Source organism: Vipera ursinii (assembly GCF_947247035.1).
Source record: "Vipera ursinii genome assembly, chromosome: 1".
Lineage (NCBI taxonomy): Eukaryota > Metazoa > Chordata > Lepidosauria > Squamata > Viperidae > Vipera > Vipera ursinii.
In genome coordinates this window covers 309,656,693-309,674,489 of record NC_139512.1, presented here as the reverse complement: position 1 = coordinate 309,674,489, position 17,797 = coordinate 309,656,693, and positions in this window count along the sequence as shown.

Sequence of the window (17,797 nt, the reverse complement as noted above, 5' to 3'; positions counted from 1 at the left end):
TTTGCAATGGGAGTTTCTCCTCCAAGGCACCTCAGTGCATTTTGTTTCAACAAGGGAGACAAACTTCATTAGTTCCCTGACTATGAAAGATTCTTCCCACAGAGATTTGACAGCTGTCTACATTATCATTTTTTTTCAGCATCTGTTCAACATCTTTTTATTTAATCAGGCACTTCATGATTATACACGACTGCGATAGTTTGATATTTCTGTTGTTTCAGAATGTGAAGCTTTGGTTCCATTGTTGCTTTTTAAAAATTGTGATAAATAATGCTGTATGCTAACATCAAGACCCTTGTATATATTTTTTGTCCTATTAAATCTCTAAAAACAGCTCCAACCTCTCAGTGATTTTGGTTGCAAAGAATCTTAAGTAGTTTCCAGGTTATCTGCCCCCCTCCCCCCACAAAAAGCCACTTTTAAATTATTATTTATATTTCGTTGCCACCACTGGAAACATTCTTTGAAATGCAGATCCTAGCTTTGGAAAGTTAATTTTCCAAAGGCTTCCCCATGGAGAGTAACAGGGTGGAGTAGAGAACAGGATGATATTAATTGCATCCTGTATCCTTTTAAGTCAATATCTTTTCCCCTGCCAAATATTTTTATCACATCACATGGCACTTTCCAGTTTCCCTTAATTTATAACCGTGCTGTATACAATTGCATCTTGGTATTTAGGAAATCTTTTTAAACCATCTCAAATGTTTGAGAGGCTTTTTTTTATTTCACAAAAGTTGGGATCTCAAACTGTCAGAAGGTTGATGGTTGCACAAAAAGATGTCTCTATTGCCAAAAGTCATTGACTAGAACAGGCAGTAGTCAAGTTCTGCAGCAGACAAGCAAGGACTACTTGGCACAGTGATAGCTACTGTGATTTATAAAGCCTGATGATTTATCTGTAGACTGAAACAAACTCACAGATTACTTGTTCAAACTGAGAAATCAATCTTGGAACAGTTCCTCCATAAATCCAGTTAGGGGCCTGTTGATTCCTAAGCTAAATAAGTCTGCTCATGTTCCTGTTTCCTTACCATTCCAGACCCCATATACTGTATCTCTCTCCGTGTGCAATCAAATTCTTTTTTCTATGTCATCTCCTAACAACCACCACTCACAAAAACAACATAAGCAATTTTCTCTCACTATTTCACCCATAAGCCCACAGCTGCATTCCCCCCCCTTTTCTTCTTATGATCCATCACATGCTTAAAAATCAGACTCCAGACAAGCAACTAGGCCAGAATTCCACCCTTAGAAACTCCTTAGAGCTTCAAGCTATAAGGCCCAGCCTGGCAGCAGACAATATGAGGAGCCTGCTCCAATTGAGACCTACTCATTGCTGCTAATACCTTTTTCAGCTTCTGGCTGAATTCAGATGCTACTTATTGAAATTCTTCTCCTCCCATCTTAGTGAAATCCAGTTCAGCTGCTGTCAAATCTGCCAACAGTTGCAGCAATACTACTGTGATAAAATAGGTCCAATTCTCCTCCAATCTTACATTCCTGGGGAAGGACAGAACTCATTAAATAATTATCAACTGTGACAAGAAAGTAGCCAGCCAAACACTTGCTGCTAATCTAGCCATGACAGCAGGACTATACCTTTCAAAACGGTAATTAGCTAGATGAACGACAACATAAGTAGCAGACAATGACATGGAAAGGACTGTCCCTAAAGAACAGATTCATTATACATAGGGTTTAGGGTTTGCATGACTTATGAATGGCTTTTTGCATTAAACAATGGCACTCCATCTTTTTCTTTTGTTGTTCTCCCTGCTGTAAGGCAAAGGAAAAGAGGAAGGGTATGTATTATGTACCTAAAGGTGAGGCTGAACATCAGAAGAAGTAATTCTGCTTTGGCACAGGTATGATGAGAGAAGGAGCCATTATCTATCATTGGAGCCTGTGCCCCATCATTCAAAGCACTTGATTATTAACCTCCCCCCTCCCCATGAATGATTACAGCAACTAAAGGGGCAAATCAAATATTACATCAATACTTATGTGAACAATACGTACCAACAAATACCTATGTTAACTGGCAAAGAAACTGCTGAAATCCCAGCTGAAATATCACCTTAATGACTCACATGGTGTTTTGCTTTCATCTTGCAGGAAATTAATATCAATATAATAGGATTCATTCTGCCCAACCGAGATGTCTTCAAGGACATGGTTAAAAAAAAAAGGTCGGGAAGGCAGCTGTTACAGAGCACTCAACCAATAGAAATGAGATGGGTCTCTACAAGGGCAAAAGCTTTTTCTGCACTAGCATCCACTTTGTGAGAGTCAGTTTGCAGCAGTGGTTAAAACATCAGGATAGAAAGTGAGTGACAGTGAGTTCTAGTCCTGCCTTAGGATGAAGCCGGCTGGGTGAGCTTGAGCCCAATATTCTCTCCCAGTTTTAGGAAGAAGGCAATGGCAAAATACTTCCAAAAATGTCGCCAAAAAACCCCTGCAGGGACTAATCCGGGAAGCTACCAGGAACCATAATTTTGAAGGTACAAAAAATAAATCTTCAGAGGTTCCATTGGAATCCACGTCAGTATCATTTCAACATCAGGTGAAGACTATTTTCCCAGGTTTTTTAATTGGCTTTTCACTATATTTTAACTTACATTGTTTTAGGTTTTGAATGAACACCATAGGTTTGACACATGACACCCTAGTGTAGTGTCAGCTTCCAGAATTCTCCTGCCAGCAATCCACACATCATAAAGTGGCCAAGTTTGAAAAATGCTGCCCTAGTGTGCATGATTTTATTTGATTTCATTGTAAATGTTTTCACTCAGATTATATTTTGTACATGTGTATTTTATTGTAAAGTGTTCATGGTGGTTTGTCTACTGAATGGTATAAATAAATAGATATAAAGTAAATCAACGCACCTGAAAAGGGGCAATGCTTCAGCCATGCAGTTGAGGCCATCAGCCTGATTTTGCCCCCTTCCCCTGAGCAAAGTCTTACTCTCCAGACATGTTTTCATGACTTCAAATGGGAATCTGACAAATTGTAAAACCTGACATGTAGTGTTACTCTATATATCATAACAGAATTTCTCCTGGGATGGTCTCCAGAAAACATCTTTATTAAAGAAATAAATTAATTAAAGAAAGTAAACATAAAAAAGAAGGAAATGTAAAATCAGAAGAAAATTCGATTTCCATAGGGAAATTGTTGGCCTGGAGGATGAGCTCCCTCCCCACCCCTTTTTATTATGTTGTTAGAAATTCTGATACTGTACTTCAGTACAGTGTTATTTATATAATATTAATCAAAGATTATTTACATCCTATTATTTAAATAATTTAGAGCAGCAGCCCCCGACCTTTTGGGCACCAGGGATCAATTCTGTGGAGAGAGGTTTTTCCACAGACAGAGGGGGTGTAGTTTTGTGTCCTGCCTGCAGCCCGCAGATGGGATTTCACTTGTTTGCATGGCCCAATTTCTGGCATAGTGTGAACCGGTGCCGGTCCATGAACCAAGCATTGGGGATCCCTGATTTAGAGTGTCAAAAATAGCAAAAGTATTCTATCAATAGAGGATTTAATGTACGGTATTCCTTTTTACTTATTCTTGATCAACACATGCTCACATGTTGAAGCCCTATGCTCTCTCTTGGTAAGCTTTTAGTTCCAAAATGGTGTTAATCCACCTTAAATTGTCCAATTTTTGTATTTTATGAAGTATTGTATTCCTGAGCTGTTATTTAGCAACACCAGCACCTAGTGACAACATGATCTGGGATGAGAATAGGAAAGATGTACATTTTCATGAGTGCTTTGAATCTCTATTATGAAAGTCTAAATAATCTGTGATTCAAAAAAAACACCCCACCAACCCTTCATCTGTGAAAAAGAAGCCAACTTCATTATTTATTTGTAAACATAAGGTATATATGTCACCTGTTCCCACAATTTTAAGTGCTTACAATATACCCAATAAAACATCTATAAATACTCATAAAACTACCCAGACTTTTCTTTCTTATCAAAAATTGTTAAGTCAGATTGTTGTGTGGCAGGGCCTGTCTGTTTGGATTCCTACATCTCAGAAAAGTTTAACTTGTTCATTTTCTGTTACTTTGTGGTCCCTTTATTTCTTGCTTGCAGGCAAATGGAATTTCTTGCAGAAATGATTATGTTTTGTCACATAGTCATCCAAATTGGATATGGCATTTTTATTCACCTATCAAGTCCTTCCCAAGGACCTGGGAAAGGCAGATGTTTGTATTTGATGGTGTTAAAGATATGGTTACAGGATGTAAGCTGTTCCTAGTAGGCTGCCTTTTGCAATTGATGTTAATTTTGTCAATGGCAATGATGTTCGTGTGGAGTGTTTTGGTGCCTACTACTATTGGTGCTACTTTTGCTTTCTTTTGCCCCATAGTTCTATTTCTATTTGCAATTCTTTCTACTTTTGTGATTTTCTCAGTGCTTTTTCTTCTATTCTGCTGTCTCCACTGCCATATTTACTGTACAGACTTTTTTGTCTTACTTATTAACAATTGTTAAGCCTGGGGTATTATGTGGCAGGTGCTTGTCTGTTTGAATTTTTGTTTACAATACCATCAGAGTCCCTTTATTGGGGGGGAAGGATGGTTTTAAAATTTGATAGATATACAGTTAGAAAATTGCTTCATAATTCCCACAGTTTGAATAACGAAATATGGACATTTAAATGCTCCAAGGAAGGCCTCTTCCCCACCCCCACTTCAACCTGTTCATGAAATAAAAATTAAATGGTGAATTTAAATATTTGTCTAACTGGAAGCAGATGTAGAATTAATGTGAAGTGTTTTAGCACATCCAAAACCAGATGAATTAGCTAGTAAGAATGCCAAAAGTTTATACCCAGTTTTTCACATGTTCTAGTTATTTATTACATGATTATTGCAAATTAATATTTGGTAAAGGGATACAGATCTCCAAATGCATGCATAAAGAACATGTATTACAAAACAGCCAGCATTCCTGTTGGCACATGGGTCATGCCATCCTTGCAAATTGTGGGTTTGTGGCTGCACTGCTCTGTTTCCAAAATTGCTTCTTAGTTGCCAGACTGCTGAAGTGCCTCCGGCTTCAGCCACATCCTTTGTTTACTTGCCCATTTAAATTCTTACACTACCACCACCACCACCACCCCATGGCAGATGATTCCATTATTTCTGCCTTATATTGGTCTAGCCTCCCTCCCACCACACTTTTCATTAACCTAAGCAGCAAAAGCCAGGAGTAAACTGAAGCAGCTGGTTGCAGATGCCCACTGTCGGACTGTGCAACAGCTGTTTTGCAGAAGGGCCACACTGAAAACTGCCTACTGCAGATCTCCTATTATTCTAAGTGTCAACCCAACAGAGAAGAGGAGTCTGGAGCAAATCATTCATTTTTACCTATGCAATCATTGGGTTAGGTAGGTAAGAGGAAAGGGATAGAGAAGGAAAAATAATTCAAATTGTATCTAATCTGTCTTCTTGGATGTTATGCCTGTACCAAATCAGGCTTTGCAGGTACATTTTTGGCACTGGATCACATTATTATCTATTTGTGCACCAGCATTCATTGGCTCTCTTTTACTGTTCTGTCTGAAAATGATTTCTGGATTTTCAGTAGAAATTAATATCCACTGGTTAGTTATTTTTGGCAACACATTGTTTGACAGTGTTTAATAGAAATGGCAAACAAGGGAACCAGATTCCAGTCTGTGAATATTTACACTCAAATAACTTCATTTAGATGAGGGTAATTTGAGAGTAAAAGCCACCAGGCTCAGAGCATCATTGTCATTTTTTTACACGCTTTTGTAAAGCTCTCTTTTTTCATCCCTGAAGAATTTCATTCATGATACTGACATCTCATTATGTTTCAAATTATCTAATAAACTATTAAACAAAACTTAAAAGTCATGAATAGCCAATGAAGCCTAATCTTAAAACAATAAATAAATTCAGTGGATTGCATCCAGATTTACCTGTGTTTCCCAAAAACTCATTGAGGCTTATATTCCTGACTAACCTGTCCCATTTATTACAGTGGTCTAAGCAAGACTAAAGGTAAAGGGACGCGGTGGCTCAGTGGGTTAGGACGCTGAGCTTGTTGATCAAAAGGTCAGCAGTTTGGCGGGTCGAATCCCGAGTGCCGTGTAACAGAGTGAGCGCCTGTTACTCGTCCCAGCTTCTGCCAATCTAGCAGTTCGAAAGCACGTAAAAATGCAAGTAGAAAAATAGGGACCACTACGGTGGGAAGGTAACAGCATTCCATGTGCCTTTGGCATCTAGTCATGCCGGCCACATGACCACGGAGACGTCCTCGGACAAGCGCTTGCTCTTCGGCTTTGAAATGGAGATGAGCACCGGCCCCTAGAGTTGGAAAACGACTAGCACGCATGTGCAGGGGAACCTTTACCTTTACCTTTAAGCAAGACTACATTTGCATTTAACACGGCATGTTTTAGAAAGACCACATTAATGCAAAGGCCTTTTTCTATGCAGTCATTTCCAATCAGCAATTAAATCTTCACAGATTTTCTTCAAAGTTAGCTTTCCTGTAATCTGTATGGGGAGAATACTCAATACAGAAAGTTAAAATAAAAGGATGTTTGCTTCAGTATTTCTTTCCATCACTTACATTTCAGGCCACGTAGTGTGGAGATTCCATTAAAATGATGAAGTCGTGGCCTTTTTCTCTGGACTCATTCAGTGACTAAGGAACTGTTTAGTCTTCTTTGAATCCTCAAGGGCTCAAACAGGCTATTATCACCTACAAATGAACAAGATAGCTCACTAATTTTAAATCCAAAATACTTTCATAGGAGGTTCTCTGCGGTATAATTGAAAATTAGACAATGGGCCTATAATATTATGAAGAGTCAAGGATAAAAATGCTAGCACAGTTGTGGATTATCAACCAGCAAATAATCCAAGACATTGAATTAAATAGCAGGGATGTTAAGAGGGATAAGATACTTTCCTATTTTTTGCTCATATTATTGTACAAATTTTATACTCTAAACATCACAGCTAGACACATATCCTAACCTAATCCAATTTCAGTTCGCCGTTCAACAGTGATTACTGTTATCGCAACTCCACCTAAGCCAGGGGAGAACTGTCTGCAACTAGAGGCCAAGTTAACATACCTTGGGGCACCAAAAGTCATAAAAATGGGGCAAAATAATACATACAGTAAGGCTGAGAATTTTCCATTTTTTTATAAGAATCTCCTTCCTTCCTTCCTTCCTTCCTTCCTTCCTTCCTTCCTTCCTTCCTTCCTTCCTTCCTTCCTTCCTTCTTTCCTTCTTCTCTGAATAACGAAGTAAGAATAAAACAACTATCAAATTTAAAATACTAGGAATTCAGTATAACTACACAGAACTAACAAGAACGTCATGTTTGTGTTAACTACATCATCTTGATGGATGCAGGAGACAAATCTTCTCTCTTGCATCCTCTGCTCTGTGGCTCCATCAGGGATCTCCTTTCTCTTTTTATAAGGCTCTCAAAACTGGCTGTTCTCTCAGGTATTGAGGCTGTGAATTTTGATGATTGGCTGGTTGGTTTATTACTGTTTTTATGATAACATGAGTCTTTTTTTAACCCTGAACTTTTGATAGGTGGCTTATGGGTTGCTCAATGTTATTGCTGTTTAGTTTTAACTTCTTGTACAACATCCAGAGTCATTACCGTGAGATGGGCAGCCACAGAAATTTTATCTGTGTATACTGTATAGGTACACGTGCGTGTGTGCATGTATAAATAAATATCTTTTGCAGACTATGCTGGATTAATCCCTTAAATTTCCAAAAGAAGCAGGAGGAGGAGGAAACAACTGAGTAGAAATACTATGTTGGGCTGAGGGCTTAGTCTAACACGAGGCAATCAAAGATATTGCCAGAATACTCTTTAATTGTGTGGCAACCCCAGCTTGTTTAAAACAACGGAATGGTTATCCCAGCCTTGCTTTGAGCAGGGTTCATTTGGATAGGCAGAACTACAGACCCCGTAATCCCAAGATGACTCAACCAAGAGTCTCAGCTGCACTGATGGGCACTTTTCTGTTGAAATAATACTTTGGGGGGAAAAATAAGATTCTATAGTGGCACATAAACATATCTAAGCCCATATGGAGCATCCTACAACCGGGGAAGCCTGGGGCCCTTGCCCCAGTTTGCCATTAGTCATCTTCAAGGCAGGGAAATTTGGAAACTAAACTACTGTAAGGCTGCTGAGCTTTGCTCAGGATGACACTGATAAAGATTCAAGCCAATGTCTTTCAAATGTTATTGTGATTCACCTTCCCCTCCTTCCTTCCCCTGCTTCAGTCATCTTGCTGGCTCTGAGTTTTTTTTACTTTGTCTCGAACCTCAGCTGTCTTCAGTTAATCGCAGATGACTGCTATTGTCTTTCTCTTTTATCCGCTTCGCTGTGTCTCATTTTCCTAAAGTACCTGGCACCCATTTTTCCATAACATTGTTCCTTTGTTTCAGGAAAAGCATAATTTCAGGAGACAGCAGAAACATAGTTCAGAAGGCCAGGAGGTGACATCCTCTCTCACCTGATCTTTATTCATATCTGGTTTTAATTGCATTCTTTTTTATTTTCCATTTCTCAAGCACCTTGCAACTCCCTTCCTCCCTGACAGGAAGATGCATTTTGTTTCTCATAAAATTGCTTTCCTATGGCATTTCTATTCTTCAGAAATGTAAGGCCCTCTTGGCCTCTGGTGGCTCTGTCCTGCGCATTGAACTGTTGGCCTTCGTGTAGCTTATTCCTGTTACAACTTGATGTTATTCTCTTTCCTCAGCTGCACTCCCTTGCACCATAAGGGACTTTTAAAATGTTCTGTGGCCATTGAGTTCAGAATGAATGTTCATAGGTATAGGTTTAACACCACCGCTATGTTTTTCCATCTTTTCTCACAGCTAAACTGATGCCTCTTTAGCCAAGCAAATTTTCTCCAGTTCACTCAAAATGCAAATTGGCACTGTTGAACATTATACATTCTCCAACATTCCAGATATTATATTATTATAATATACTATAATATAATTACAATCCTATCCTATCCAATCCTATCCTATCCTATCCTACACTACACTATTACTGCACTATACATCAATCACATATCTGTATCGTCCATCTCCCTCAAAGAGGCACCTTTCTATAAAAGGTTTTTAAAAAAGTTAAAAAATTAAGAGGAGCCAAGAGATTAAAATTACTTAAAAGGTGAAGGAAGAGCTTGCAGGGGACTAACCAGCCCAATGGTTGCATGTGTCCCTGGGCTCCCCATGAGAGGCTACAGTGCCATGTTTTGACTCCTTTTAAGAAGGCCAGAAGAGTGTGTGTGTGTGGGGGGGGGGTGTTGTCTGACCTCCAAGAGAAGAATATTCCATAGGGCGGAGGCAATAACAGATGAGGGCCTCTTTCTAGACCTTGCCAGTCATAATTCTTAGCTGATAGGGTCTGCAATATACTTTTCCTGCCTGATTGGGTGGGACAGACCAATGTAATGAGATAAGGATGGCTCTGTAGGTAGCCTGACCCCATGACATGTAGGGCTTCCCCATTGACTTTGCTTGTCAGAAAGTCTCAGAAGAGGATCACATGATCCTGGGACACTGCAACCATATAAATATGAATCAGTTGACAAGCATCCAAATTTTGATCAGGGGATCATGAGGATGTTGCAATGGTTGTGTGAAAAATGGTCATAAGTCCCTTTTTTCAATGCTGTTGTAACTTCGAATGGTCACCAAGTGAACTGTAAGTCAAGAGCTACCTCTAATCTAAACAGGAGATACCAAGGGCATGAGTGACTGAGCAAAGAGCCTCCCAATTCAGGAAAGGGCATAACTGGCAGACACAAAGCAAAGCTGAGAAAAGGCCTTCTTACCCATGCCTGCCACCTGCTCTTCAAGCAGGAGCCGTGAGTACAGGAGGACTCTCAGGTTGCACCCTGGGTCTGTCTGGGGTAATGCAACTCCATCCAAGACCAAAAATGATGAACACATGGATACAGAGAGGCCCATCCACAGCCACTCCATCTTACCAGGATCTCATCCAGGCTCCCACAGCCTCCATTCCAGGCACTATGAGAGAATGTCCACTGCTTCACTCACTTCATCTGGGACAGAGATGTATAACTGGGTATCATCACTGTATTTTTAATAGTGACAGTATATATAATTGGGACTCTAAGGAAAAAGATGATGTGCACTCCATGTCCAGTGGGAGGTGCTGGGATTCTAAGGACACTACCATGTGAGACTTGATACCGTGTTTACCCAAAAATAAGACTCGGTGTTATATTTATTTATTTATTTGCCTCCAAAAGAGGCACCCGGTCTTATTTTCAGGGGATATATTTCCCATGGTCTCACCTTGGGGGGGCAGCACTGACAGCCCCACCCAGCTGGCCCACTTTTTCTGCAGCTGTTTGCTGCTAACACTTGCACACACGCATCACCCCTGGCCTCCATTTCACCATCAGAGGCCTTCAGGAAAGGCAGCTGAGAACCGAGCTCTGGATTGACATGCACGGCACCCTCCGAGGGTGCTGCAAGTGGCAGTGAGCAGCCATGAAGAAGTAGGCTGGCAAGGCAGGTGTCGGGGCATGGGAGGCCTGGCTGCAACATTAAGTGGGTGTGCGGCACGTGGGGTAGCTCCGCCCACCCCACCCCCACCCTAGCTTGATTTGTAGGAGTGCAGCTCGCCCCAAAACTATGTTATTTTGGGGTTAGGGCTTATATTAGGCCCTCCCCCCAAAATCAAGCTAGGGCTTATTTTGGGGGTAGGTCTTATTTTCAGGGAAACACAGTAGTATAGTACTGGAAGCCAGTTGGGTGCAGTGGTTAAGGCAACAAGAATCCATACTGCCTTAGGCACAAAATCAACTGGATAATTTATTTATTTATTTATTTGTTTGTTTGTTTGTTTTTATAAACCGCCCTTCTCCCGAGGGACTCGGGGCGGTGTACAGAGTAGGTAGGCAAACATAATGAAACAGTACTGAAAAACAATAATCAAAACAAACTGGGACCCCAATTAGAGCTATCAGGCCAGGCCGGACTGCTGGAATAGGTAAGTCTTTAAGTCGCGCCGGAAGGTGCGGAGGTCGTGGGCCATCCGGATTTTTAATCTTTGAGCAGTCTCTTTCTCTCATCCTTGGGATGAAGAGAATGGCATCCCACTTCTGAAAAACCTTGCCAAGAAAAAGATTGAACAGTAGGGGGGGAAAGGTATTAGTACTACCTACCGCTGAGCCTGTGGAACTCCATGTGTTCCTCAGTGTTGCTTTTCATGAATATAATAAGAACACATTTCTTAAGCTTCAGATACTCCTGTTAATTTCTGCACTGAGAAAGCAATAGGAAGTTCAAACTTTCGTCCAGCATTAATTTTCTAGCTATCCTTTACTAATCTTTGCCTCTCACACATCATCCCATATGTATTATGGAGAAAATTCTGTGGACTATCTTATTTTACTGTTAAATATAAGGGTTTTATATAATAGATGTAAAATTCTATTAATACACTGAAGTGCTTTTTTGTTTGTTTTTGTGCCTTCAAGTCAGGTTTTTGACCCTTGGTGATGCTTGGAATTCTAATCCCATCTTAGGTATGAAAGCAGACCAGGTGAGTCATTCTCTCTCAGTTCAAGTCACTTCACACAGTTGTTGTTGTTGTTGTTGGGAAAATAGGAAAATGAAGGGCATTAGATATATTCACTGCCTTGAGATATATTCCTATAGATATATTCCTATAGATATATAGATATATTCATAGATATATAGAGATATATTCACTGCCTAAACATAATAAAATGGGATAAAAAAATCTAACAGAAAATAAATATTTGGTCTTTAATGGAGTTCCACAGTAACTAAAATGGCAGAGGAAGTTATGGGAAAACCTGATGAATTTCAAGTGGAGTTGAGTGTGGTTGGAATTATCTTTAAATTCCATGAATACATAGGGCAATAGTGCAATAAAAACTGGAAACACTCACAAATTACCCCTCTCTATAAAAAAATTGTCATCTTCTCCGCCTTCCTTGTCCCAAATATAGCATTATGGATAGGGAATTTATGAGTTCTATTTAAAGTTAAATTGTTGAGAGACTGAGCAAGAGAATCAGTGAATGTTATACACATGTATGAGAGCCAGAACAAATTTTCTAGAAGAAAGTAACAAATTAACTTTGGCATTCTCTCAGATATCTCCTCTAATGCCAGTGTCTACATTGTATCCTCCATTTTATATGTCTTTATTTTAGCTAAGAACATATGGAGGACAGCGGCATCAGCTTTCTATTATGTGAAATTCGATGGAAAAGATGGAAGAATTTGTGAGGTCAAGAAGAGAAGTCTTTTTAACCACCAATTCTTTAGACAAAGGAAACTAAGCTTTTATGGTTTTTATTTATGTAGTATACAGAGCCACAATGTTGCTGAAGTCAAATAACTCAAAAGATGAACAAAACAAATGGTGACTTAACAGCTGCCCCCTTTGGAAGACAACCCCGTAAAGTGCTGAATACCTCTGGTGTGGTTGTTTTCAATAATCAACAGCTTATTTTTCTAATGGGGCTGTCCTTGACAGAGACAAAGAGCTGTGTGTAAGGAATGACATATTAACCGTGACCTACTCATTAGTATCCATTCAAATCTTTTCTAACAACTGTATGTACAGCTAAGCAAATCTCCTTGGAGTATTGCACAATTCAATTCTATATTCAACTCTTTTCTTTTTTCTTTTTAAATGAAGATATCCTTTCACTATATAGAAATGTATAATACAGGTATAATGAGCGCACCTTTCTTCCTTCCATGACATGCATGGCATTCTACTTCAAAACATTCTATTGCAATAACTCTTAGATTTTATTGTGCAGAGCTTAGAATCAAGAAAGAATACTTTCCTTTTAGCACACAACCAAAGAACATGATGCAGTCTACCAAACAAATATTGTTATTGATTTCCTATGCCAAGGATACGATCCAAAGCAAAGCAAGCACTATGAGACTTCACTGATTGCAGTGTACAGTTAAGATGGCATTTAAGTCAATGATTGTAATTTAGAATACTGGTGGGTTCAACCTAGAGATCCAGCTAGCAACATAATACTTCCAATTATTTAAAGAAATTAAGTAATTATTCAGTAGTTAATAGCTCCTCAATTATTAATTCCTTAAAGCTAAAAACCAAAAATATTGGATCAAAGGTAAGCAAGCATGCAAGGGGTCATAGAAAAATGGCTTTAATTCAGAAATCCTTTTGCCTAGTTGGGGTTATTTTCCTTAAATCGTTTTTGTCTATGAGATAAATGTGCCCTAATATACACATGGAACATTCAAATCTATTCAGTTGTAAGATGAACCCTGAGAGTCTACAATACTAGACTTCTGAAATTCATCTGGACATATGTATTAGGTCGAATCTTATGTCACAGCTGAGTTGCCAGTTGAGTTGTAAAGATGTGGAGATTTATTCCATATGCTTTTATTTACTTAATCTCAGATAGGGCTGGTAGGGCAAAATGGATTTAATACAGCACGACAATTGAGAGGCTGCTGTTTCTTATAAAAGGCTATTATGAACTTCTAGCCATCTATGTGCTGAATGTCATTTTCACACTTAACATCTTCCCCTGCCTTTTCTTATCATTGTTTTCCTAATCTGTTATTGAAGCCACATCTGGGTTGCTGTCATTCCTTGTCTATGCAGATTTCCTGGAAGACTGATAGATTTAAAATGTATTCAGAAGTGCCGACACACTAAAAAAGATCTTGCAAGCTTTATTTACAGCTTACTTATGGCACTAAATTATATATCTGTGTTTCTATCTCATATCTGTGTTTCTATGTCTCAGATACACAAATGTATTTATTTCAAAAACCAAACAATTACTGCATATGAACTTACACATTACTGTAAAAACCAGGATCAGGGCTGAGGCCAACCAACATGTTGCTTTTTAGAAACACATTTAGCAGTCTGACAAGCAGCACTGTTTTTACAATTCTGTATGAAAAAGTTATTTAATCATTTAAATTGTTTTGCTGCTCAATTGTTTACAATGATACTAACCTTGAATCAAGTTTTGATGTAAAATGACTGTCAGAATCCATTTATATCACATTCATAAATGTATGTTTAAAACATTATTCCCCCCACCATGGATTCTGCCATGTCCTGAGGAAGGAGGAGCACATGTGGATTCAGCCTGCCTTAGGTTATTTCAAAGACCAAGGGAAACCTTTTGAACTGGGGGAACAAAGGGGAGGGTTAGGGAAGAAGACATCTGGCCTGTGTCTCCATTTGAATCTGTAAAGGAAGAAGGCAATAACCATAAAGATTCAAAGTTCCCTTTTTCCCACGAAAGGGATGACACGAAGTAAAATGATGGGGGGCTGACCAAATGGGGTTGAAGGAAGTGGGGTTGAACCAGGAACTCTTTATAAAGTTTCAATCTGTAAAACAATACCAAGTCTTGTCTTGTATTTCCACAACCAAGCATGTCCTAGTAAAAATTCCTTTTGGACTAGAACTGACTCCAAGAGTTTTTGTTTTCCTAAGACGTGGATTGGGGTGGGTCCTGACAATGAGCCTATGTGCACATCCATCCTGTGCACTAGTCGGCACTTAGTGGACTGAGAGGCTCTGCTCACAGTCACTCTGCCTTTGGAGATTCTCAGTCATCCCGGTCCTGATTGGATGGCATTTAGCTATGCACTTTGGGATGAACACCCTTCGAATAGTGAGGGAGTATGAATGGATTTCCAGAAAACATTGCAGACTGCAGGAACCATTTGTGCTTCAGTTTGAGATGCAGACAACACAGACTCATCCCCAACAGCCTGCCCCTGTCTTCAACAGTGAAGAGAAAACAGGGCAGAAAACATTCTTCAGCCAAGAAGGCTCCACACACATTTTCACTACTCAGGTGACCCTGAGAAAACAGGTAAACTTCCAAATGGTCTCAATGACTCTCTAAAAGAATGCAAATGACCAGTTGCCTGCAAGGGATGTAAATCAGACTTCTTCAAACTCGGCCCTTTTATGACTCATGGACTTCAATTCCCAGAATTTCTCAGCCAGGCACACATGATGCAAATCCTTCCATTCCCCACCATTCAGTCAGAGCTGAAGAAGCTTCTTGGATAAGAAGTGAAACATCTTCAAAGAAAATCAAGAAAGTCCAGTTGCCTCCTGAAAAAGCACTTTTGGGACTCAGTCTCTCTTGACTTAGTCACCACTTGATTAGACTATTGTAATGTGTTCTATTTGAAACTGCCCTTGAAGAGCATCCAGAACCTGCAACTGGTCCAGAATGCAGTAGTGCATGAAGTTCTGGATACATGCTTATGTAATACCAGTTTTGTGAGGTGCACCAGCTCCCATTAGGCTTCCAAGTGCAATTCAAAATGCTGATTGTCATCTCTAAAGCCCTACATAGAACAGGTGCAGATTACTTACAAGACTGATGTCTGTAATGATGTTCATTAAATAATATTCAGAAAGGTGGGCGTACTTTCATTAAACATTATCAGTTGTTGGACCCAAGAGGTATAATTCTGCAGTAATGCCCTATGGAACAGCCACCCGCCAAATGATTCAGATGGTCCCAACCCTATTAGCCTTCCATAAGATTTGGAAAACCTGGCAATTTCCCCAGATATTGGGGGTCAGGATTTCAATCCAGTCCAGTATGTATGCTTTACAATGTATTATGGACAAGGTTTGCTTGGAGCCTCAATCAGATTGTGTTGTGTTGAGGTCATTTTATTCTACTCCATTTTATGATTTTCATGTATGTATTTTTTATTTTATTGTGATACTTTTATCAATTTATGTTGTAAGAAATTTTGGAATGGCACTGCTGGATAGCAAGATGGTTACACATTAAATGATCACATAAACAGAATGTAAAACAATTAAAAGGAATATAATTGTTGAGGTTTTTTGTTATATTCATAGCAAAGCAACTCTGTTCATCTGTTGCATTCCCCATTTTTTAAAATCAATTTCTGCCTGTTAATTGTAGCCATGGCTAACTCATCAAACTAATGCCTTGGGAAATCTGACACGAGTAATATCATTAGTAGTATTTAAGTTGATTTAATAACATTAATGAAAATGGTAAACATTACCAGAAAAGTAAATGATCCACTATATTCTGGTGTGAATGAAGTGTTAGATTATTCTACTGTTCTACTAATGCAGCTTGACAAATCTAATTGGCTTCAGAGAAGCATTACTGAGTGAGATGACAAGGAAGGAGGGAGAATGTTATAGTATTCCATAGTCGAGAGATCTATGCTAGGCAGGAAGTTGCATTTATTCAGTAAAATGATGGCTAGTCCTAGTTTAAGCAGGGATCAGCTATTTCCTGCATTCACACATAATTTTCAAAAATATTTTTGAACACAATATAGGTTGGATCCATATATTTATATCCATATTATTGTGTTTTCAACTATGATTAAGCCACAAATATTCATTCATTCATTTTAGCCTGCCACAATTACTCTACTGAGAATGTGGTTACAATCAGTTATTTGTAATAAAACATTTACAGTATTAACAATATCAGTCAATAAAATGATCTCAGGTTATAATCACAAAATTGCATCAAAAATGTAAGTTCAAACAAGAACAGAGAAAACAAGAAAATAATTAAATTATTGCACTTAAGTACCAAATTCTGATATGAAAACTGAAGAAATATACACATGCAAATATAATCATGCTGAAGATCCACTGGAGTCTTATGTTGATTACTCTTCATCAATGCCACTGATTTTAATTCTCCTAAAACTGATTTCTGTGTTCTTGGGAACAAACGTGTATGAGCAATCTCATTTATGTCTGAGATTACATTAAACTACAATTTGCTATTATCATGGTTTCTTGACTAAATCAAATGTCAAATTAAATGCTTGATACAAGGTGTTAACTAGTCTCAAATTATTTACTTCTATTCCAGTACTTCATTTAAGAAGTACAATGCCTTCTTAAATGAACAGTGCAAAGAAATAGAAGAAAACAATAGAATAGGGAGGACTAGATTAGATTAGATTAGATTTATTAGATTTATATACCGCCCTTTCCCGAAGGACTCAGGGTGGTTTACAGGGCATTTTAAAATTACACCAATACAAATACAAAAGTTAAAAGACAATTAAAAAAGATTAAATTATCCCTAAGAATAAAACCCCAGTTAAAATTCTCAGCCTGGGCCAGAGAGCTCAAAGAGCCAAGTCTTCAGGTCCCGGCGGAATGAACGCAGGTCAGGGGCAGTCCTGAGCTCCACGGGTAGCTGGTTCCAGAGGGCAGGCACACCCACAGAGAAGGCCCTCCCCCTGGGTGTTATCTGTCGGCAATCTTTTACCGGCGGCACCCTGAGAAGACCCTCCCTGTGCGAGCGCACTGGACGAAGGGAACTTGATGCTGGCAGCAGGTGTTCTCTCAAATATCCCGGACCCAAGCCATTTAGGGCTTTATAGGTAATCACCAGCACCTTGAATCTCACCTAGAGGGCAACCGGAAGCCAATGCAGCTTACGGAGTAGAAGTGTTACATGGGAGTATCGGGAAACCCCCATCACAACTCGTGCGGCCACATTCTGCACCAGTTGAAGCCTCCGAGTGGTCCTCAAGGGCAGCCCCATGTAGAGAGCGTTGCAGGAGTCTAAACGGGAGGTCACGAGCGCATGAGTGACTGTGCATAGGGCATCTCGGTCCAAGTAGGGTCGCAACTGGCGCACCAGGAGAACCTGGGCAAAAGCCCCCC